The 25,580-nt window shown below is 36.3% G+C and overlaps 2 protein-coding genes across 5 annotated transcripts in view; one reads left to right on the forward strand and one right to left on the reverse strand.

Annotated features, from left to right (window-relative positions):
- The window catches only part of LOC126757345 (sodium channel protein 60E), a 268,245-nt gene that overhangs the window by 113,732 nt on the left and 128,933 nt on the right, over nt 1-25,580 (reverse strand). The window lies entirely within an intron of this gene.
- LOC126757364 (mitochondrial thiamine pyrophosphate carrier-like) overlaps nt 1-25,580 on the forward strand; it is a 150,579-nt gene that overhangs the window by 66,140 nt on the left and 58,859 nt on the right. For both annotated transcript variants that reach the window (XM_050471215.1, XM_050471216.1), the window contains one exon: nt 5,490-5,594. The gene's annotated coding sequence lies outside the window, so the exon portion shown is untranslated. The remainder of the gene's footprint in view (nt 1-5,489; nt 5,595-25,580) is intronic.

A 25,580-nucleotide genomic window follows, 5' to 3' on the forward strand; every position in this document is an offset into this window, starting at 1 on the left:
ATGAAACAATTTTTTATTTTTGGCAATTTTCGTTTATTCGTTATTCAACATAGTTCCCTTCAAGGGTTATACACCTATAATCAGTAGATCCTTCAATTTTTTGATACCATTTTTGTATTATGATTTGTTCTCTGCTTCAAAATAGGCCACAGTTTCGACGGTCTCTTCTTCATTCGATGAAAATTTCTTCCCAGCGAACATTCTTTCGACATCTGAGAACCGGAAATAGTCGCTGGGGGCCAAATCTGGAGAATATGGTGGATGCGGCAGCAATTCGCAGCCCATTCATTTTGCCATTGTTTTCATTGATCAGATACACGGTGCACTGGTTTGATGATAGTGCACTTTTCTTTTCTATAAATGCGGCAGTTTTTCGGCTATTTCCTACCTCAAACTGTACAGTAACGCTATGTTGGTGATGGTCGTTGCCTTTTCAAGGTAGTCAATAAAAATTATTCCATGCGCATCCCAAAATACAGACGGCGTAACCTTGTCCACCGACTGTTGAGATTTTCCACGCTTTCGGGTTCATCGTGTGCGGTCCACTCGCATGTCAGTCGATTGGACTTTGAAGTGAAGTGTTGGGGCCATGTTTCATCCATTGTCACATATCGACGCAAATACTTAGTTATATTATGCTTGAACATCTCATAACACTGCTGCGTAGCATCAACTCGTTGTTGTTATTCGTCAAAAGGGAGCTCGCGTAGCATCCACTTTGTACAAAGCTTTCTGATATCCAATTTTCGTGAATGATATGATCAAAAGTTCAGTTGATATTTTTAGAGTGCCTGTTATCTTGAACAATAATATGATAATACTGATTTGCGCCCCGCTCGACGGAGGAGAAGGAAGATGTGACCAATGATGCCTTCTAAGTGCGCTTGGAGCGCTTAGATGGCTTGAGAGTTGTCCCCGCCACGATGTCAAAATCGTGTTTGGCGGGTTAAACGCCAGTGTGGGCTAAGAGGGTATCTTTGGCACAACGGTCGGTAAATTCAGACTCCATGATGAAATATCCTCAAATGGGTTGAGGCAGATCGATGTCGCCGGGCCGGAAATATGGTTATCTGTAGTATGAGATTCCAGCATAAGAAAATTCATCTACTCATCTCATCTTGTCATAGATGGATGACATGTCTCTAGTGTTCTTGACGTACGCACGCTCCGAGGATGTAACATCGATTCGGACCACTATTTTGTTCTAGCAAAGATATGCGTTCGTCATTGTACTGCAAAGCACGCCCGTCAACAAATACAGGGAAGGTACGACGTCGAAAAGTTACTATCTCAACTGACAGCGAAACGGTTTTCGAATCGACTTGCACTCCAGCTTTCTGAGAACACTCATCCGCAACAGGATATAAGGGAACTGTAGGACGCCATTTCAGACTGCTTACGGAAAGCTGCAAGCAAAACCATTGGTTTTCGGAAAGGTCGAAAGAATAGCTGGTACGTTGAGGACTGGTCATTCAAAATATTTTGTGGATAATTTTGTAGTTTTCGTCGCTAACAACCATTTCTGGGTGTCCACCGCGCCTTTTTAAGGTTAAGGCTAACTAAAAATCATATGGATATCAGGCCGGGGACTTTTCATTTGACCTATTGACCGGTTACATACCTCAATTCCTTTCCTGGGAATTCTTTTTTTTGAAGAGCGGTCATGTGTAGTAAATTTAAGTTAATTTGTTTTTTTTTGGTGGAAAACATTCAGCTCCAACAAATTTTTGTAAAAACAACAAATAATCAACGCCAACAAAAACAAAAACTACTGTAAAACTGTAATTAATTCCTCATACCACTTCATTTTTAATTTGTTGCATGCCATGAAATAGCCGTTATTTCTTTTACAACAACTACACACTTATGTAGTGGTCACCAAAAATTCGACTTCACTGCCACCAAATGCAGCCAAACACGCCACCGTCAGTTGTAAATCAGAAATTTAGAAAGCGTAAAAATTTTATGCCAGCGCATGTTCTTGTTGTTTGTTGTGCACGTGCTACAAAAACACAAAATCGCCAGACTAAGTGCGCAAGCCGCTATAATGCCTACCTTTATTGCAGCAACACTCACATAAATCGTTTGCATTGCCGCTTATGCACTTTTGCTCCGCCATCGCCTTTTTAGTGGGCGATTACATTTTTTATGGCTTTCGTGGCAGCAACGATGCGTTCGCATATAAAACCGACGCTACACAATTTGAACTTCCGCCCGCGAATGTATGTGCAGCCAAGCGCCAACAAGGAGCATAAGGTGAAGTGCCGTGATGTGCTGTGATGTGCTGTGATGCGGCGCTATGTTATGTGTTGTTAGCGTGAACGCGCTAAGGAAGCATTTATGTGGCAATACCGTAAAACTCATAAAAATCCAATTTTTTGGTTTCTTCCTTTTTTCGTGTTTGCATGTTGCGAGTTCGTAAAAAGTGTTAAAAAGTTAGGGTGCAAATAAATAGAGATCATAAATATGCTTGCTGTTGAGTAATAACGGCATGTCGTCAATAGAGCGCTAGATACTCATTAACTTGCAGTGTGTAAAGGTTAGAGTGTTGGCTCCCTAAAATGTTTTACTAACGAGTGTTATAAAATGAGGCAACATTAAAGTTAAAGTCCACCTTTCTAAAATTAGAAAAAGAAGGGATTTTATGTGGTACTAAGTGCTATCGAAGAAGAAAACCCGTTATCATTCGAAAGAACATTCTTTGGCATTTATTTTTTGAAGATTATCTCTTCAAATTCCGTTGAGTCCAATTTCCGATGACTCGTTTGAGCATTTCCATTGATAATTGGGGAATGACACGCATGATGTTTTGCTCTCAGACCTCAATCGAAGTAGGATTGTCCACACATCTGTCTTGTTGAAGCCAAATGTCGCCGAGTTCACGAGCTTCAATTTCAGGCATCAAATAGTCGGTTATCATGGCTTCATGGTCATGATTCTACCGGCTCACAAACCACACCAAACGCTGCTTTTTCTGCTCTTGAATCACTTCAGGTTGCTTTTCGTCCCAATTTTGCTTGTTTACATACCCATTGATCTAGAAATGGGCCCCATCGCTAAATAAAATTTGTCTCGAAAACGTCGGATCTTCTTGGAACTTCTCAAGAGCCCATAGAACGAAGCGATGACGCTTACGAAGGTGGAGCGGCTTCAGTTCAAGCTGTATTTGGTACGTTTCAATTTAAGTCGTTCCAAAAGTCAGTCCGAGTTGCTGCGTGAGGCGCCAAATCGACTCTCCACGGTCTTCTGTACACTCTCAGCTACGACTGCTACATTTTCTTCACTGGATGCTGGACGTGGTCTATTCAGTCGTATATTATTCGATAATGAATTCTGGGTCTCAAGGTGGGTGATGGTTTTGCGAATAGTACGCTCAGTAGGCGAATTTTATAGACCATAAGTTGAGCGAAGCACGTGAAACATATTCTTTACAGGAGCATCATAGAAGGAAGTTTCGTGTCACTACAAAGCCTTCTGTAAACATTTCAGTGCAGCTCAGGCATGTCAAAAGACTTCTGCATTAAGTCAGCATAGTAAAACAACAATAAATAATACATAGCTTGTTATATTTGAGCTTCAATGGACTTGGATTTGGGAGTTGGGTTCTTCTTTCAAAATGTTTCACAATGAACGGGTGTATACAGTTATAATGAGCTCCTTCTGATTCGAATCTACCATTTTGAGGAAGTGGGGCTGTTGACTTCAATTAGCAGATCAGCGAAGTAAGAAAATACTAAAAATTGTTCAATTCTTTGATTCTTATTCGACGGGCATTGTTTTGAGTTTATGGTGTTTAAACATGTGCTTCTTTCAAATATACCTTTAAGAATTCTCAGTTGACAATATAACTTTAGGTTAGGTTAGGTTAAGGTAATCTGGTAGGCCAATAACCCGATACCAGATGGAGTTTAGTTGCTAGGTCCATTAGGAGTTGTCATCCTTTAGAATGTCTGTGCTTGACGCGAATTTCAACAGACTTTGCGGCCTCACTATCGATAACTCCTTCAGTGGGGACCCCAGTTGTTTAGAACGTAGTCTTGCCATTGTGTCCATGGTGCCTTGCTCTAGACATTTCCTGCAGCGTTCTCGATTTGTCAGCCTTATTCTGCGGGTATGTGTCGCCACCAGAAAGTGACGTTACTACGACTTTATTAGTACAAAACTTATTTAGCATGAGTTACCTATATTTTGGATATCTTTAGCGATGCATTAATGTTAAGATTTAAAAAACATTTATCTTTTATATTTAGGAGATTATCGAAGGTACTATGTGCGGTTATAGCATCGGACATAATTTCTGCATAATTTTGGCTCAGTTGGGAGTGACAGGTTAAACTTTTTTCCGTCACTGCTGACGGTCATTTGCCAAGTTCCAAATGAGATTTGAATAAAAATGTGTGCTTTGGTAACGTTACAAGGAGTTCCATACTGTCTTAGGAGTTTGCAGAAAACGCATATACATTCTAAATAAAATAGATGACTTAAACGACCTTGCCAAGGGTTAGAGAGTTGTGAATCGAACAAACCCTACCAAATGTGCAAACATAATGGCAGCACATGCTGCTAACAAAAATTTATGACAATGAAGAGATCGGTTATAACCATTTAGTGAGTAACGAATTCAACTCGTTGATTTTGCTACTGTTTTCTCATATACATTTTTTGACGATAGAACAGCGTTGAAAGACAGCGAGCAGATACCATATGGCGAATCGAATACCCTTTTATATACTTTCAATAATTTTTTGTACTAAAATTTAATATACATATTATGCTTAAATTAGTAAAACTATAAAAATGATGATTTCTATATACATACCAACCAAATTATTTTTCTCCACTGCATTTTTAAGCGACTTTCTTAAAATAATTTCCCTTCGCTCATGTGGAAAATTTGCATCGTAAACCTTTGACTTGCAATTTCGGTGCGGCGAACAGACTTTTTGTGCTTGTAATCACACTAAATGCTCATTTTCCAAATAAGTAAGCACATTTAGTGCATAACGGGAACGTCCACCAACGCTGCTGGTGCATCTGCATGCATTTTGGCACACACATAGACTCGGAACTGCATGTCAAAGTAAAATGGAATTTCGTTTCTCCTTCTGAAGCACTTCTCCATTGCGCCACTTATGCATGTGTATGTGTGTTTGTGCACATGTTGATGCTTGTGGCTACTTAAAGTTAAGTACTTCGATGAGAAGGCGTTATGTTTATGGAGGTTACAGGCATAACAAGTGCTCGGGCATGCTCGGCATAGTCAGATAATAGCATAAGCGCATACTTGCGCACACACAATAACAAGAGCATAAATATTATTGGCGGTGGCGTATGAGTGACTTTTTAAGTACACTGCTTGGGCGAGTGCACTCAGCGAAATATTTTTGCAGCTTTCTATACAAATTATATGCACGTTTTATATGTATCGGTGTGCTTAATTTTTTATGGCAAATTTATAATTTATTATTATTATAATTGTTTTTTTGCAGGCTATCAAGGTGTTAAAGATTTATGCAAAAAATAGATGTTGTGATCAAGCACACCCTCACTGTATAACTACCTACATGAATGCTGCTGAACGATAGTTAGTTAAGGTAAGTGGTGGCTTTATTATGATTAAATTAAGAAATTAAACTATAGTACACATTTTTTTGATGACATTTGGAGCTTAAATAAAGAGTAAAGACATTAGTTTGGAAATAGTACTTTATTCGAAAGTGAGAAAATACATTTCTTATATCATAAAAATTGTGAAAAAATTTTAAAAATGTTTATGCCAAATTTCGTAAAGATATCGTCTCAAACAAAAAGTTTTCCATGCAGGCACTAGATTTTGATCGATCAGTTTGTATGGCAGCTATATGCTAAAGTGGACCGATTTGCACAGTTTGTCGGCAGCTTACACTATTGCCTTGATTAATGATTTTTACCAAGTCTGTTGAAGTTAACTTCTCAACAAAAAAAGTTTTTCATACAAGAACTTTATTTGGATCTATAAATTTGTATGGTAGCTATATTATTTAGTTGCCTGATAACGGCGATTCCGACAAATGACGAGCTGCTTGGGGAGAAAAAAACGTGTGCAAAATTTCAGTTCAATATCTGAACAAGTAAGGAAGGGCTAAGTTCGGGTGTCACCGAACCTTTTATACTCTCGCATGATAAAGTGATTATCGAGATTTCATTATCCGTCATTTACATACATATGTTTCAAATACCGTATTTGTGTAAACTTTTATTCCGCTATCATTGTTGGTTCCTAATGTACTACATATTATACAGAGAAGGCATCAGATGGAATTCAAAATAGCGTTATATTGAAAGAAGGCGTGGTTGTGAAGCGATTTCACCCATATTTCGTACATGTCATCAGGGTGTTAAGAAAATGTTATATACCGAATTTCATTGACATCGGTCTAGTAGTTCCTGAGATATGGTTTTTGGTCCATAAGTGGCGAGGCCACGCCCATTTTCAATTTTTAAAAAAAGCCTGGTTGCAGCTTCCTTCTGCCATTTATTCTGTAAAATTTAGTGTTTCTGACGTTTTTTGTTAGTCGGTTAACGTACTTTTAGTGATTTTCAACATAACCTTTGCATGGGAGGTGGGCGTCGTTATTATCCGATTTCTTCCATTTTTGAACTGTTTATGGAAATGCCTGAAGGAAACGACTCTGTAGAGTTTTGTTGACATAGCTATAGTAGTTTCCGAGATATGTACAAAAAACTTAATAGGAGGCGGGGCCATAAATGTCATCCTCCATTTTGTGGGCGTGGCATTTCGATTTTGCCCATAAATATTATATAATAAAGTTTCATCATGATATCTCAATTTTACTCAAAAACACGGACGGACTCAGCCTCATCATAACTCTATATCTGACTCTTTTATTTTTAGGACTTACAAACAACCGTTATGTGAACAAAACTATAATATTCTCCTTAGCAACATTGTTGCGAAAAACTTCAGTAAGATATTGACATACATAAGTTATGGTACAACCTGTATTGTTTATCCAAAATTTTACACCGCTTTCAAACGCTGTGCTTGGGTTCATTACATTGAACATGAAATCTGCGAGTTGTTGTTGGTCTCATAACTAATTTGCTGTCATCTCATTTCATAGTAATAAATTTTATATTATAAAATCACTCACTCTGGATCATTATAAAACATATAAAGCCTCTCGATGATATATATATTTGTTTGTATATAAGTGATTGTATTGAAAATAGTCAAACCCCTTATTTCTTTTTTTATTCTTCCTTAAGTGAAAAATTTGTAATTTTTCACTTTTCTGATAAATTCTATTATTTATTTAAGCAATTGTTTTAACCACAAAATTTTTTTAGGCCCTCACCGCATAATTCCATTTACCACATTTTTTTAATAGTAAACCCTCTAAAGCTGCACATTGCTATTGCCTATAAATAAAATAAAAACGTATAGTTTTGCGCAGTATTAACGCGCGATTGCCTCTCAATAAATAGCTCGCATTTTTTCTTGCACATTTTTGTATTTGACATATTTACACACCGAAAAACGTGTACATAAGCGCATGCGATACTGCAGCACATATGTATATTTATGCCATATAAATATCTACATATGTATATACTGAAACTGCATATTTGAATATGGGAAACAAATAAATATCGTTGCATACCAAANGAAGGCGCGCCGATATGTTTGCTTGCATGTGTGGACATACAAGGCTACTTACCATACATACATATATGTTTATACATATGTAAATGCATAAGACTACATACTATATATCGCATTGTTAAGTTAAAGTGTTTTTTTGCAAGAAAATAATGTGCATATATCTCTACCTAAAAAATCGTACAGTGATTTGTATCTTTCGTTAAAAAAACCGTATAAATGACTTCTTTCGACTCATAAAGAGTTACATTTTTAGTTGTCTCTGTTTTATTAAATTGGTTCGTTAGTGTATCACATAAAGTAAATTTTGAATTTTTGCGTTAATATATAAAAAAATTTCTAATAACTCAAAAATTTGTTATTTTCGTGAAACAACGGTTATATTATTTTTAATGATGTGCAATTACATTTTTTTTCTTTGTAATATATTATTAATATTTACGGAAACAGTTTTTCGTCTCTACTGAAAATGTTCAAATTTTGAGTTGTTACACTTTAACTTAACAAGTGCGATATAAGCCCACATGCTTACTCTTCGTACTGTAAACGTTTTTGCGTTTAACTATTAGTGGTTATTGATGGCGATTCATTTTTTATAACAAATTTGAATTTTTTATTTTTAAGTTGTTTCCATAAATCCCCACTTGCATTGTTTAATCAAATACAAATACCACTTTGGTCTATTCTGTTGTGTTATTTTTGGCAATTTATCCATTGTCGGTTGAGGTATTGAATATTTTATATGTGGCGGTCGCTATTGTCCATTTAATTTCGCAAATACTCATAAATACTTGACCGACGTTGAGTGTTGGTGCTTAGTATTTATTTATTTTTGTTTTTTTTTTTTCAATTTATATCGGCAGCTATAGCGGCTATGAATTTAATTAAAAAATTGTTGTTTACTTTATGGTAAATTCTGTTAGGAATATAAACCATAGTAAACTGTTTTTTGATTTTGAGTTTAAGGATTTTAAGTATTTTTGTTTGTACAATTTATTAAATATAAAATATGTTTATGCTGTCGAAATATTATTCATTTTTTACAACACTATATTGAATAAGCTATTTTGTAGACATCACTTTAGCGCGCGTCAACATAGTTGGCTGAGTATTTATTGAAATGCATTCCGAGCTTTTTGTTTTTATTTAAACACACATAAGTTTGTTTTAGTTGTGAAAGAGGTTCAAAGTAAAAAATAGAGGTTCGACACGTATTCAATAAATGGAAAATCACACAATCTTTTATGGTGATTTTGCACAGCAAGTCTTTTAAACTTAAATTTTATTAAAACTTCAGATTGAAGTGGCTCTTAACAACAACCGATTCTTTAGATTAAACTTTAGTAGATTAGGTTAACATGTCGATGCTAGCAGGGATCCCACTTGAACAGCTTAGAACGTCGATCCGTTGTGAATCCTCATAAATCGCCAAAGTGCTTTCAGCCTATCAAAAAATGTGTTAATGCTATGTCTGCTAGTTCGCCGAAGGTAAGACTGCTGACGGCAAAATAATCTCGCAATCACCCGGAGGCTGGTCGTCGTCCGTCAGGTCTAGTGTTAGTTCACAAGATGACAACGAAGATCCAATTTGTATCTCTTCCTTTGTGGGCGGGGCAAAGCGCTGCCCCTCTTGCTAGCTCATAGCCTTAGCAGTAACCAGCGATACCGCTATAGCCAGGCGCCCACACTTTGAGACAATTAGGGAGCTCAATGCTAGTATTCTCTGCTGTTGTAGTGAACACATTGAAGACATTGAAGTGAACTCCATTGAAGAGGCTGCACTTCGGAGTATAACTTCTACTGCTATCTTAATAGCCACAAGTTCTGCCTGAAATCCTTTACAGTGGTCCGGTAGCCTACAATTAAGCTTGTTGGAGCTGCTGGCAGAAAACTTCCACTCCAACTTCCCTCATAGCTTTTTGCGTGACTCTCCTCGTCCACATATCTCTCATCGGCATGTGAGCAGAGAAAAAGCCGTCAGAAGTGGTCTCTGCGACACTGCGTTTTCAGTTGAAGTTGATACAGAAGATAATTTCAGCGTCTCCATGTTTGGCCAACGTCTCAAAACTAGGTTCTCGGAGCCTTGAGGGACCTTCGAAGCAAAATGGCAATAAGTGCTTTTGTTTCTTTTGTCTATAATGCCCAGGATATGCCAATGAGGCCGATGAGAGCCGCTCATACACCAAATATGCACTCTCTGAGCCGTTTAAAACTGCCAGAAAAGCTAGGGAACCTTGTTTCGAAAATATCCCTTGGCTGAATACTTTAAGGTATTAAGGTGTTTGAAATTCAGTTCAGTGATTTCCAAATTGTGTGCGACGAAAAATTATCCAGGGACTTGCCATGGAACATAATATAACTAGTTCATTGAGCGAGTCGTCCACGCAAGAGTAATTCGATGTACATTGAGAAAGATATTCGAATGTATTCGAAATTAGTTCATGTCCTCTGATACAAATTTCGGTTACAGCTTAATTTGTGAATTTCACAATTTCAATTCCAGCACCGTTTTGCGAAAATTGTTGCCTACATTTAGGAGGAAATTGTTGCCTACATTTAGGGTAAAATTATTTTTGTTACAAATTTTGGTAATTGTTTTATCCAACTTCTTTTGAGCCAAAAATATTTTGAAATAATTTCGGAATTACAATTCCAACACCGTTTTCCGAATATTGTTACGTACATTTAGGTGCAAATTATTTTTCTTGCAAATTGTGGTGAATGTTTTTGGGTCAAAAATATCTTGAAATAATTTCAGAATTTCAATTCCATCACTGATTTAGGATTCCATCACATTTAGGAGGAAATTGTTGCCTACATTTAGGGCAAATCTAATTTTGTTACAAATTTTGGTAATTGTTTTATGCAACTTCTTTTGAGCCAAACATATTTTGAATTTTTTTCAGAATTTCAATTCCAACATCGTTTTCTAAAAATTGTTGCCTACATTTAGGGGCAAATTATTTTTCTTCCAAATTGTGGCGAATGTTTGTGGTCAAAAATATCTTGAAATAATTTCAGAATTTCAATTCCATCACTGTTTTGCGAAAATTGTTGCCTACATTTAGGTGCAAAGTCTTTTCTTTACAAATTGTGGTGAATGTTTTAACCAACTTTTTTGGGCCAAAAATATTTTAAAATAAAATTCAGAGTTTTCTTTTAAGCCAAATAAATTCAGAACTACACGTGCCTGCAAATTTATTGCACAAGCAATTTAATTAAACAATGTACACGCATTTTTACATATTTTATTTATCTTTTATTTACTTTTACCAGCATCAAATTATTTACAAATGCTGCTGGTGTTAACTTCCAAAACATTTTCCTACACATTTCCATCCGCAAAAGCATTGTCTTACGGCGGGCATTCAGTCTTTTATCATAAAATGGAAATTCCAATATTTATGCATGCAACATGTAGCGCCGCCACGCCAGAGTATTTACTTTCATGCATACGAATTTTATTTATACAGTCAACAATCACTGCATTATGGCCGGATGTCGGTAGGTTGCGCAAAACACATACAAATTCGTTTATGAGTACACACGCGCCATAAACACACACACACACACATACGCAGCCACGTGAGTGTGCTGTAGTGGGGCGTGGGTACAGTGCTGTGGCTGCACAAAAATATTCCTACAAGCATTGCTATATGTATGTATGTATAGACGCTCATAGCATGCAACCGGCGCTCAAATTATGCATTGCCTTTGTTGTTGCTGTGCTTGTGTTGGCAACTTGTGCGCCCTTCGACACCACAGCCTGGCAGTAATTGTATATTTATACGCACATGTTTAAGTAAAATTACACTTACGCACACATACACATGCAAACATGCAGTTTTGCTGCGATTGACTGCTGTGGGCGCCTGCAACTATGCAACTGCATTTGCGGTGTAAATTTAAACATTTTTGTTTGCAATTTTATTTGTATTTGTTCATTGTGCATGTTTTGCATTCTTCAACGGTAATTTGTTGAACTGTGAGCTGTAAGCAAAATGAGGGCAGCTGCGTGGTTGAGTGCATGATTATATTTCGGTGTGTCGAGGAGTCAAGTTGGCAGGATTATTGTAATATTTATTAAAATATGCAAGCCGTACCGTTGCAAATGCCTGGCATTTACATGTTCGTTCTTATACTATGCACGTAGTCTATGAATGACAAATCTGATTTCGCAAATGTAGACAGCAATTTTCTCAATTTCTTAATTGTAGTAAATAAAACTTGTGTGGAAATATATGAAAAATATTTAGAAAATTGAAAGTTTTGTATGGTAATTATGCAACTGTAAATAAATTTCGCAAATTGTTTTGTTTTATTTGCATTTGCATATGAAGGTGTGCTTCTATATAATCCTTCTACAGATTTTCAGAGAAATTTTTATTATAATTTCATATTTAAATAATTTTCAGAAATACTAGAGCATCTAGGAAAATATTCTTTTTTTATTGTTCTTTAGGAAAATATAAGCGTTGAAGAAAATTTTTATACTCTCGCAACAAAGTTGCTAAGGAGAGTATTATAGTTTTGTTCACATAACGGTTGTTTGTAAGTCCTAAAACTAAAAGAGTCAGATATAAGGTTATATATACCAGGGTGACGAGTAGAGTTGAAATCCGGATGTCTGTCTGTCCGTCCGTCCGTCTGCCCATCCGTCTGTCCGTCCGTGCAAGCTGTAACTTGAGTAAAAATTGAGATATCATGATGAAACTTGGTACACGTATTTCTTGGCTTCATAAGAAGGTTAAGTTCGAAGATGGAAAAAATCGGCCCACTGCCACGCCCACAAAATGGCGAAAACCGAAAACCTAGTGTCATAACTAAGCCATAAATAAAGATATTAAAGTGAAATTTGGCACAAAGGATCGCATTAGGGAGGGGCATATTTGGACGCAATTTTTTTTGGAAAAGTGGGCGTGGCCCCGCCCCCTACTAAGTTTTTTGTACATATCTCGGAAACTACTATAGCTATGTCAACCAAACTCTACAGAGTCGTTTCCTTCAGGCATTTCCATATACAGTTCAAAAATGGAAGAAATCGGATAATAAAAACGCCCACCTCCCATACAAAGGTTATGTTGAAAATCAATAAAAGTGCGTTAACCGACTAACAAAAAACGTCAGAAACGCTAAATTTTGCTTAAGAAATGGCAGAAGGAAGCTGCACCTAGGCCTTTTTAAAAATAAACATGAAAAAAAAAATCATTTTGTATTCTATATGAATGTATTTATTTATAAAAAAAAGCCGGAACGATCAGTTAATTACAACATAAAAAAAACGCTAAAATCAGTGATTTTTCAGAGGGTCACACTGAGCCGATCCCTTAATGGGTTAATATTGTTTTTGTGCACTTTAATGCTGAGCGAACATTTTTTATCAAAGTGCTCTACTAAAAATGTTTAACAAATATTTTTAAATGTGTTTTTTTCGATTGGTTTTTCATGCACACTGTTCTCTCTAATCTTATTGTTGATAAATTTATTATAATTATTAATTATAAAATAAATAATAATAAAATAAAATCCTTATTATGTTCATATTAAACAATAGTGTTTAGAATTTTTTTCCCTAGAAACACTGCAGCTTCATTTTATTGCAGTTAGTACTGATAAAGGGCTTTTTGATAATTAGTTAATTAATATTTTAATAGGAACTGAAAAGTAAAATTTAAGCCCGAAAAATAAATTTCTGATTGATTGATTCAATTATTCAAGATTTTCCTATAAAATAATTATGTGTGACTGTGGAAGCAGCTACTTAGGCTTATTTACTTTTCATCAGCTTCACAACCACAAAATCTTAATACAAAATCCATTAGAACTAATTGAAATATAATAGAAGTATATATGTATGTATAATAGGGTGTTGTTTTTTAACTATTCATTTTTTTCAATCTCGTCACGAAATTTCCTTGGAAATACCCCAAAAAGAATTCACTGAAAATTTTAGCCCTTAATATTAAAATTAAGAACTGGACCAAGGCATGTAAAAATTTTCCATAGAATATACACTACAATCGTGATTTTTTATCTTTAAATTCCTACAGATCAGAGGTGTTTTATGGCATCGCTTTGACTTTAGACGCATATTTCTCAGAATTGTTCACTCTACAAAAGTGCCCAGTGCAACAAAGTCGTCACTCACACCGGCGATGTAGTACGGGGCTCTAAATCTGATTTTTCCCATGAAATTCGCATTTTTTGTATTTATCTCGTAAATGACAAGAGCTACAGAAAAAATGTTCATGACAAACTTGTAGGAAATTTTATTTGCTACAAAAAAGGTTCGAGGTCAAAATCGCTATCATTAAAACTTCTCGAGATATTCAGCTTTTTAAGTAAGGCTATATGGAATTTTCATAGATGGTATGTAATAAAAAATCCATGAAAATTTCATACAGCCTTACTTAAAAAGCCGAATATCTTGGGAAGTATTAATGGTAGCGATTTTGCGCTCGGATCAGTTAGCTTTCAAACTTAGCAAGTGAGCTTGAGGCAGATTCTGAGATATGAATTATTGTTTATTTCTACTCTGCTGATAGCTCACGAAACTTCACTTTTTTGAAATGATTCTGATGAATGGAACTCTAAAGTGTCTACACAAACAAAGCTTCGCCAAATAAATGTTGATATAGTAGACTGTAGTCATATTAAATGCATATTTTAAGTTTTGAACTTTCTCCTTGGTGAAACATAAACCTTTATTATCACAATTCACCTTCTGTTGCATTAAGTTAAATTAGGAACTGAGCTTCTCTAATCTGTGAAAAAAAGCAGATGCTGCTAAGACCAAACAAAATGTAAAGAAAGCGCTGAATGTAGCTGTATTACTGAGTGAAATTTTTTTATATTTTGTATATAAATAATCAGCATGACGAGCTGAGTCGATTTAGCCATGTCCGTTGGTATATAGTATGTTTGCTAGTCCATAACTCAGTTTTGGAGATATCGATCTGAAAATTTGCACACGTCCTTTTTTCCCCAAGCAGCCGTTTATTTGTAAGAATCGCCGATATTAAACCACTATAGCATATAGCTGCCATGCAAACTGAACGATCGGAATGAAGTTCCTGAATGGAAAGCTTGTTAATTTGTGGAGATATCGCCTAGAAATTTGGCTTGTATTATTCTTTAAAGCAATGGTACAATCTCCGAAGAAATTGTTCAGATCGAGTTAGTATAGCATATAGCTGCCATACAAACTAACCAACCAAAAGCAAGTTCTCTTAAAGAATAATTTGTATTTGTGAAGGGTAATATAGCTTGGAAGGCGTAAGCTTCAGTGCAACGAAAGTTCACGTATTTTTCTTGTCTAAATTGCTGGTATATGCAATTTTTTTAGCGCCTAAATGTAGGCAACATTTTGTTAAAGTTGTTTTGAATATTGCATATTTTAATAGAAAAGTGCTTAAAAAAATCAATATATAACAGCTGTGATAAATTTATGTTTTATTTAACCAATATTAACTCCAAGAAGGTCGCAAAATGCCTGCAACGTTCCATTAATACTTATTGCGCAACCCTGCAGCACGCAAACCTCTTTTAATTCGTAAAATTTATCGGCTTTGTCTTCACAAATTCACAAAAGGTATATAAACCTAAATGGAAAGCAGAAAGAGACAACGCAGAATACCATACCAGGAGTTCTCGTTGTCAGTGCAAAATTAAATGAAATGAAAACTTCAATTAAAATCGCCCAGCAGTGTATGCCGAGGTATGCAAGGTCCACGCATCAATTGGCTGGCTGCTACAACTCTAGAGCCTCAACTGCTTGTTTGCCTTTTGTGTCGGCGACTGTGTCAACATTTATGCGTGTGTTATTGTCAATGCGTTGTTGTTGTATTTGCATGTACACTCAGTGCAATAACGCTTTGACATTTTCAATATTCGGTACTTTTTTTTATTGTACCACTTTTGGTTTTGTTTTTGCGCCATTCAGCATTTCATTGCTATGTGGTTGTTGCTTTTGTTGCACGAAAAATTGCTCAACCACGCTTGTTCTTGGGTTTAACGCTATATCTTGATATATACGCACGAATGTCTGTGTGCCAGTGCGTTTCCGCTTTTTGCCCGACAAGTCTTACTCGAGAACCCCTTTTTTTTTGCTTGCGGCAGTTCTCTCAGGTATTTTGAATTTCGTGCTGTAATTGAATTTTATTGCTCGGAATGCAGCTGCTACCTTTTTCCGACAGAGATAACTGTCGACTCTCAATCTACTGTTAATTTTGTTAAGGTTGTGCTTTTTGGAAGCATAAAAGTGTAGAATAGACATATGCATGTGTGTGTGCTCATATGTAGATTTTCATATGGATATTAGCTTCACAGTTCGCTTCACAGTTTTAATTTTATTGTTGTAATTTCTTTTAAGTTGGTGCAAATTGGCATTTTGTGGTCCTTTCACACCGAATTTCATAGTCACATTCACACACCTCAACGTAACGACCATGGAAATCATTGCTAATTGTGGCTCATAGTAGTGAATCAGATTTTGGTGCGAGGAAATATACTCAGAAAAGTAATAAAAGGGTATGGAGAGAAAAATAAAAAAAAAAATTATAGAGAGAAAAATAATATTCAGGGAGCTTTCTGAAAAAAAGTCTGTAACTTTGATTTACCACGAAATTTATATAGAAGAAAACATCAGAGATCCCATATACATATAAACTAACAGCATGACAAGCTGAGTCGATTATCTGTATATAACTGAAATAACCGCTCAAGAAACCCCCTTGGCTTGTATGGAAAATCTTTTCATTTGACGAGATATTTTCTCGTATTTCAGCACAGACTTATTGTCAGAAGTAATAGTACAACCCACGAAGAAATTGTTCAAATCGGACCACTATAGCATATAGCTGCCATACAAACTGAACCATCACAACCAAGTGCTTGTATGGAAAACTTTTTCATTTGACGAGATATTTTCTCGACTCTCGGCACAGATTATTGTCAAAAGCAATAGTACAATCCACGAAGAAATTGTTCAGATCGGAGCACAATAGCATGTAGCTGCCATACAAACTGACTGATTGAAATTAAGTGCTTGTATGGTAAACTCTTTCATTTGAAGATATATTTTCTCGAATTTCGGCACAAATTATTGTCAGAAGTAATAGCACAACTCACGAAGAAATTGTTCAAATCGGACCACTATAGCATATAGCTGCCATACAAACTGAACCATCACAACCAAGTGCTTGTATGGAAAACTTTTTCATTTGACGAGATATTTTCTCGACTCTCGGCACAGATTATTGTCAAAAGCAATAGTACAATCCACGAAGAAATTATTCAGATCGGAGCACTATAACATGTAGCTGTCATACAAACTGACTGATTGAAATTAAGTGCTTGTATGGAAAACTCTTTCATTTGACGAAATATTTTCTCGACTCTCGGCACAGATTATTGTCAAAAGCAATAGTACAATCCACGAAGAAATTGTTCAGATCGGAGCACTATAGCATGTAGCTGCCATACAAACTGACCAATCAAAAAGAAGACAAAGATTTTATTGTACCCTTGTATGCTTTAAAAATGCAACTGTGAAGGGTATTACTGCTTTGATGGTGCGGAAGTTAGCTCGTCTCCATGTTTTCAATTAATTTCAAACACAAAACCCAAAAGAGAAAGACAAAATACAAATCAATCATTTAACTAATAGAAAACTCACTTAAAAAAGTAATCAAAATAAGCGCGATTGAATAAACAATCAATCAAACTACTTGCTATTATTGCATGAAGACACAAGCGAGTTGCAATTTGACTTTTCTTTCGCTCTTACTTGTTTTTATTACACATTTTGTCATTTGCGCAATTTTCTCCATAAAATAGCATTGCCGAAGTTGCCGCAGCAGAGTGCGCACAGCAATGTGGCAACACCGCAAAAACCACAAAATTCAATTGATTGCAAAAGTTGAAAGTAGCAGCATATACATACATATGTATGTGTGTGTACATACAGACACACGTAAAATGGAATATATGAGTGCTTGCCTACATTTTGCTGCTGCCACTGCGCAGATATGCTAGTGTTCGACGCACATTGTTGTGTGTGTGTGTGTGTGTGTGTGTCAGTACTGCTTATTAAAATGCAATTTGACAGTTACTAACACAGTTACGCACACTCGCAGTCGAGCATTTCGCATGCGACCTCTCAATTTGCTGTGGTTGCCTGTGAAGCAGCAGCTGGTTGCGTATACGCAGTGACAGACATCAGCTTGCTTTATTTTATATATGTATGCATATATGTGCTGCTGCTAATGTGCTTACGGGTCTTGCTGCCAGTCGCATATATATTGGTAGAACTGCTGCACCTGAAGTGCAACTGCGTGCTGCCACAAACGCTTGCCTGTCGCACTTGCAACGCCCAGCCAACTCCATTACATTTGTCTCTACGCGCTATAGTTGTTGTTGCTTTTGCTTTTTAATGCGATTTCGTTTTTGAAATATTTGTGTCACAAAGTGCAGTGTCAGCAGGCGGCGGCCATTGTAAATACATTTGACGGCTGCACTTGTGTGCTCACATAGGTTGCTGCCCTGTTGCAAGTATGGTAGCACGGCATATCAGTTGCGTGCTGTCCTTATTTCCATTTACACATTATGCCACTTTGAGTTGCCTTTTATACCCACATGCATATGTGTGTGGCTGTCTACCAACACTTTTACATATACTCACACACACACACATGCGTTGTGCTATTGGCTGTGGCATAATCAAAAATTGCTGGGCGCAGGCATTGGCAAAATGAAGAGCGACACTTATGTGCTTATGCGCAGGTATCGGATGCCTTTTGTCATTATGTGCTCGTGTACTTAAGTGGGGCAATAGCTTTTATGCAGCAGCAACTGACTTGCTTGTCACCGTTATTGCAGAATGCCATTACAACAAATGACTGTTTATCGTTTTGGAGGGAGGTAAAAATTCATTTTCTCTTTTGCTTATACACACTCACTTTTGTGTGTATATGTGTGTAGGTATGCGTGAAAGTAATTAAATCTCGATAATTATGTATTGATAGTAGCGTGTCAGCGATATGGCATAATTAATGAACATTTATTGACTTTGACTGATTGATCTATTTTAGTAGCTGAACTTTTTATGTTCTTTGTAAGTAGGCATGTATTTTTATTAAAATTAATTACACATTTTCTGAAATGAAGGCCAAAATACAAGCATAAAGTATTTATGTTAAAGATTAAAGTACCTTTCATATATTCGAATAGTGTATTCAAGGAGAATCCTAGCTCCACTCTGACCTCAATTTGTGATTTTCTTTAGTTTCAAAAATATGTTTCACCAATGTTGCCACTAATATAAAATATGTCAATATAAAAATAAAATCTACTTCCTATTTTCTGACTTAACGAAATTGTGCAACGATTTCAATCAGCCGGAAGGAAGGAAAACATTATATTGGATAGTCGAAAAAGTCTTTTCGTATTTCTAATCAAATTTCAACTTATTTTTTTTATATATACAAGGTCTGTAGCACAAGGAACAGGACTGTTAAAAAAAAAAACAAAAAATTAATATTTTTCAAAAGTTATATTTTTTTTATTCAAAGTAGTTTCCTTGTGCTTCGATACAGCGTTTCGCCCGGTCAATTAGCATTTCAAATGAGTGTTTAAGGTAATTTTTCTGAATGCTCTTGAGAATATCGGTCGTCGCCTTTTGGATAGCTGAAATGTCCTGAAACCAGTGTCCTTTCATGGGCAAATGAAGTTTTCCAAATAGGTAAAAATCACAGGTGGCAGATCAGGTGGGTAGGGTGTGATTAATGGTTAATATGGAGTTTTTTGCAACAGGCAGGCGCCAGGATCCTGCCTCACGGTATTGTGGTCGAGCACGACGAATGCGTGACAAAGACGCTTCATAACACCAAGGTAAAACACAGCATTAATTGCATTTTGGCCAGGTGGGACGAACTCTCGGTGTACATTACCCTCGGAATCGTAAAAACAAATCAGCATTGTCTTCATTTTTGACTTCTGAAGATGACCGACTTCTGATCGTCACAGAGGTCCTCACGACCTTCTTGGAATCGCTTAAACCACTCATGTTGATCACCATAAACTTTTTTCATCATTTGAAATGTTTCATATTCCTCAAGTTTAAAACAAAATTTTATATTTGCCTATGTTTGTGTGTTCTAGTTATCCAAATGTCTTAAAATTTTTACGAAATGCCAACAAGAGAGCAAACTTTTTATTTCATATAGTTACCCATATTTAAAAAGTTCTGTTTCTTTTGCGACAGACCTCGTACTTGTGACTTTAATTAACCAAATATTTACTATTTTGTCCACCACTTTTTACCATTCTTCCGACAGAGACATTATTTCATCAATATAAAACTCTGGTTTCTCGGCGAGAAACTGCGACAAGTAATTTTCATAGGTTTCTCTTGAAGCCAACTTTACTCCATTCAGGGAGTTCTGCATTGACCGAAACAAATGGTAGTCTGTTGGTGCGAGGTCAGGGCTATATGGTGGATACAACAAATCTTCCAAGCTCTCCCAGTTTTTGCCGAGTCATTAAATATGTGTGTGGTTTAGCGTTGTTCTCTTTTAAGACGAAACCCTTTCTGTTGATCAGTTCTGCTTGTTTTTTTGATTGCTTGCTTCAATCTCATCAGTTTTTGACAGCAAAGTGTAGAATCAATCGTTCGACCAGACTGGAGCAGCTCATAGTGGATGATTTCTTTCCAATCCCAACATAAGCTTTCGACCAATACGTTGAGCTTCACGCAATATCGTATTTGATTCACTTTTCGTCTCCTGTTACCATTCGCACTTCATTTCCTTTCAGTGAAGAATGTGTTAGTGTATTCATAAACCATTCATGTGGTACCCAAACATTTTTAAATGGTTCAAAACCGTTTGACATTGAATGTCAAGTTCCTTAGCGATGTCATGGATATTTCTCATATGGGAGCTTCAAAATTATTGTCCAAATGTACTCGTAATAATTTGGTTCTAAGACTTAGTATCACAACTTTAGTGAAGTTTGGTTTATATATTGTATAGTGAAAGAATCTGGTGTAGATTAAAACTTGTCAAATGTAATTTAAAGATGTCAAGGCAATATTATGCACCATACCATGTGGATCTATATGTGACTTAGTCCTAGCGATATCTGTATTTCTGATTAACGACATTTTATGGAAGTGGCAATAATCCAACTTCAACTATCTGCAATTCCAACACCCTTAAAGTATCTAAATTTTTGCCCAAATTATCGCGTGTGGCCCTTTGGCTCTACGACATCATAGGCAATCCTATTATGTTCTATAGAGTATTTATGTGGTGGTGAGTTCTAGAAAAGATCACTTGCTAAACTCGAGAGAGTTCAACGGCGCTCATCAGTGTGTGTGCACTGTTCAACCTGCATTAACACCATCTGCAACATATTGACCGTGGACCTTGCGGGATAATGTGTTGCTGCAAAAGTTGCCATCAGGCTCAGAGAGTGTGGGATCCTAAAAGAACACGGTTCTGAAGAACACGGTTCTTTGGATCATGGAGTCGCCAAACCGAACTCTGGCGCCTTCTTCGCTACCCATAATCCGGGGAGGGAGTTGGTGGTGGAAAGAAGCCGTTCATATCAGATTATAGTATCATTCTAGCAAGCCTAATCAAACTTACAAATTCTTAATTTGAATTGATAAATTTTATAAAACAATATTTTTTTAGTGAGCTTTTTGTTCGAATTTATTGCAGCTTTGCAAAAATTACGCACCAGGAAACACTAAAATATTTCATATAAACACGAGTATATTCAGAATTCCTATGTTTGTGTGTTTGTATGTTTGTTTGCAACACTTTTGAAAATTTCCGCACACATGTTTTCACCGTCAAGTGTTGACTTGACATCGGACAAGTTCCAAATTCGTATAAAGAAGCAAATTACACCGACAAGGGGGGTGGTAGTGGGTAGCGGAAACAGCAGGGTGTCGAAGCAGCGCGAGTGCCCGACATAATTCATTCGAACTAACAGTAAAACTACCAACGAACAATATCATAGTTGCATTGAAGGCAGCATGCGTGTGTGTTAGTGTATATAAACGCGTACCATACGCCTGAATGTGTGTATGCATGTGTGCACTCACTAAAGTACGTGTACTTCGTTGTACTTGCACTTGTTAGTTAACAATCTTTTTTTTTTGCTGAACAAGCGTTTGAACACTTGCGTGTGAAGTGCAACCACCACTCATGCAACACTTAAGAGCGGGAATATGTGTGCACATGCACACTTATATAACAATATGCGGCTGTGTGGGTGTGTTATGCATTTTATTGCATTGGCTTTAAGTGTTTGTCTTCGAAAAACTGCTGATATGTTTTCGGTGTGTGTGTCGCTGAGAGTGTATGTTTGTGCTCTGAAATATGTCGGACATCGTTGGGCTGCGACATTTTTGTTCCCCCAATTCAAGTTCAAGTGATTCATATCTTCGATTTGTTACTGCTTCGATTCTTAATCAGCACTTTTCGAGTTAGTTTATCTGTGTTGAAATTTTGATACTTTTTCGATTAATTTGAATCATCATGAATTGGGCAAAGTTTGTAGTTTTCTCAATAAATATAAAAGTTCTGTTTCCAATTGCACATTTGGTCTGCCATTTGGCGTCCACTTGATAACTTTTGTTTATAAAATATAAAATCTTTATTTATGCTTTCAAATCAATTTCATCGTCTCCAAAGTAATCGCTAATCGATTTTACTTTTGTCAACGCTTTTTCCCAGTCTTTGAAACAGTCAGAACAGTCTTTTCTGCCATAGCCCTCAAAACCTTCTTCGATTCTGTTTTTATCTCTCCAATCCTGCCTAAACGGCATTTCCGCATTGGTCTTTTGAGTTTTCTGAAAGGCCAGAAGTCGCTAGTAGTTCAATCAATATACATAATTCGAATACGGTGGCTGTGAAACGTTATGAGTCCAGTTTTTGGTACAAATCGTGAAGAACTGCTGCAATTTGATCTGGCGCAATTGAGCGATTTTGGCACCAATCCAGACTTGATGCGTTTGAGACAAAAAAATATATTAAAAGTGGCTTGTGCCGAGCTAAATGATCTTACCTATTTTTATCAGCAACATCTCTAATTGTCAATCGACGATTTTCAAGCACCAAACCATTAATTTTTTGGACTTAGTCCTCACTGTGTTATGGTGTTACGGTTGTCCCGAGGGCTTTTTGATTTACACATTCTCGTCCCGATTTTAACTCATTTTAGCATTTATAATTTTTTTCATGGTTTAATCACCAAAGCCGTTCCAAATCACTTTTAACGTGTCCACACAAGAATACTCGTTATTTAAATAGAATTTTGTGCAAGATTTTTGCTCAACAAAATCAACCATTCGAAAACTCGAAAATATCACTTTTGTTTGTTTACAAAAACACGTGTAACTTGGGTATAATGAAACTTGAGAGTTTTAAATTTTGATCACAGTTGTATATTAATGAGAGAGTTATCAACTGTCATCCATTTGACATTAGCCAAAAGTAGTCGATTGACATCAATGCTATGTATACCACTTTTAAGTCCATTTGACATGCCCATATGACACTGTTTGACATCTGTTAACTGGCATCCGAATGTCAACTTCTATACAACGTACTTCTGACAGTTGCCAAACTTAAATAAGTTTGACATTCCTATATGACATCTGTGTGACAGCTGTCATCTAAAAGCCATTTGACAACTGCCAACTGACATCTAATTCACATATGACAACCCTTTTCTGTTGAACTTATATTATTTTGTTTTAATTTTATGTTTTGATTTTCGTCGTAAAAATCTGGCTTAAAATTTTTTGTATGACTATTTTTCCTTTCCGTTATTCCCCAAAGCACATGTTTTCCATTTGTCCACTTATGGAGGTGAGTAAATATTTAAAAACTCCCTAAAAACTTTATGTGGGGCTTAATACGTGATCAGACCAAAGTAAAATTTATTTAAAACTGCATACAAGGATATATCCAAAACCGCAGTCATATTTTTTTCAATTCTCTTTTCAACACGTGTCACTTTTTAGTGCCAACCATTACTTACCGCCCTCGTAGATAGTGCTCTCATAGTAATTAGCGGATAGTAAAAAGTAAGCATTAATTTGTTTTACAATGCACTTTCAAATTATGTGACCACCATTAGCTGTGTCATAAGCTTGCAGTACAGCTAATAAAGTGCGAAAAGCGCTTTTTATGCGCTTGGTTGAAAAAATTGAATAGTGTTGGCAAGATGGGCATGACATTATGTTATATATTCTCTTGCTCTTGCAAAACCCTTGAACGATGCACGAATTGCAGAATTTTCCTCTTGGTGCAACGGCACAACAACAAACAGAGGCAGAAAATTATTTGCAATGGCTGTAAAATGTGTCAGACCAAAATCAAATGCTTTAGTTGAATAATTTTACATTTTTTTGCAGGGGCAACCCTATTACAAAATATGTTTCCGTGAAAACAATCCCATATAGTTTTATTTATGGGTTTCTGAAACTCATAAGCGTTAGTGCGCTCTTTTAATATTTTTCCAGATTTTAATTCTTTTGAATAGTTGCTATCCTCTATTTCATATAATATTTCAATAATAAGTATAATATAAAATAAGTTTATTTAAAACTAATTAAACAAATACAAGGTGCGTTCCAAAGTAAAAAGGTCTTAAAAAAATAGAACAAATGGTTTTTTCGTCAAAATCAATTTATTTTATTCAAAATATTCTCCTCATGCTTCAATACAGCTTCCTCACCTCCTGGTGGCGCCATCTATATGTCGACTGGTGCGTTAGAATTTGCTATCTTTATCGATTGTCCAGTGAGAATTTCATGACATTTCATCGATTGGAAGTGAAGTTATTGCGTTTTAAGTGTCAGTATGTTTGTGTTATCGATGCGAAAATGAGCTTTGAACAAAGAGCCAACATTAAATTTTGTTTTAAAATTGGTGAAATCTTACCGAAACGTTTCATGTGATGAAACAAGTTTATGGCGACGATTGCCTATCTCGTAACAGAAAGAGACATAAATGACGATCAACATGTGGGCCAATCAAAATCCGTGATCACCGGAAATTCCATCAAAAATGTGCGTGAATTCATAAAAAATCAGCAGAAATTCATGGAAATGGAATTAAAAATCTCCAAAACATCGATTTATCGCATTTTGACCGAGCATTTGGGCTTACGAAAGGTATATGCACGGTTTGTTTCGCACAAATTGACTGACGACCAAAAATTGCGCAGAATCCTACATTCGAAGGATGATTATTTGACCAAAAATCATATTTTAACCATTAACCACTCCCCATATTCACCTGATATGGCACCGTGCGACTTCTTCCTTTTCGGAAAATGCATTTGCCCATGAAAGGAAAGCGTTGTGCAGACGTAAAGACCATTCAAAACTTAACCTAGACATTTAAAAAAAGCTGCGTTATGGTTTTGCAAGATTTTTTGCATAATAATCGTCATTTGCGTAAAGTGTTGATTTTCGTCTTTCAGTCAAAGAAATCGGCGGCTGAAGCTCATCGGGAACCTTAAAAAGTATACGGAGGTGATTCGTTTCGTCGCTTCAAAAACGTTAATTTCGTAATAAACGACCGTCCGTGTGAAGGAAGACCAGAAACCTTCGAGGACGGTGAATTTGAGACGTTGCTCGATAAAAAAAGAAGAGCTTGTTTCAAGATTGTGAGTGACACGTGGAGCCATTTCAAAAAGTCTACATGCACTGGGAATGGTGCAGAAACAAGAAGCTTGCGTTCCTTATGATCTTAATACATCTCATGTTGCCAAACACGTTAATTCCTTACCTGGTACCTGCTTAAGTGGGAAGTCCGACCTCACTCGCTATATACCTCACATATCACACAGTCGGATTATGATTGGTTTCGTTGGATGTCACTGGCTCAGAAGC

This window comes from Bactrocera neohumeralis, chromosome 4 (genome assembly GCF_024586455.1).
Source record: "Bactrocera neohumeralis isolate Rockhampton chromosome 4, APGP_CSIRO_Bneo_wtdbg2-racon-allhic-juicebox.fasta_v2, whole genome shotgun sequence".
NCBI classification, from domain to species: Eukaryota; Metazoa; Arthropoda; class Insecta; order Diptera; family Tephritidae; genus Bactrocera; species Bactrocera neohumeralis.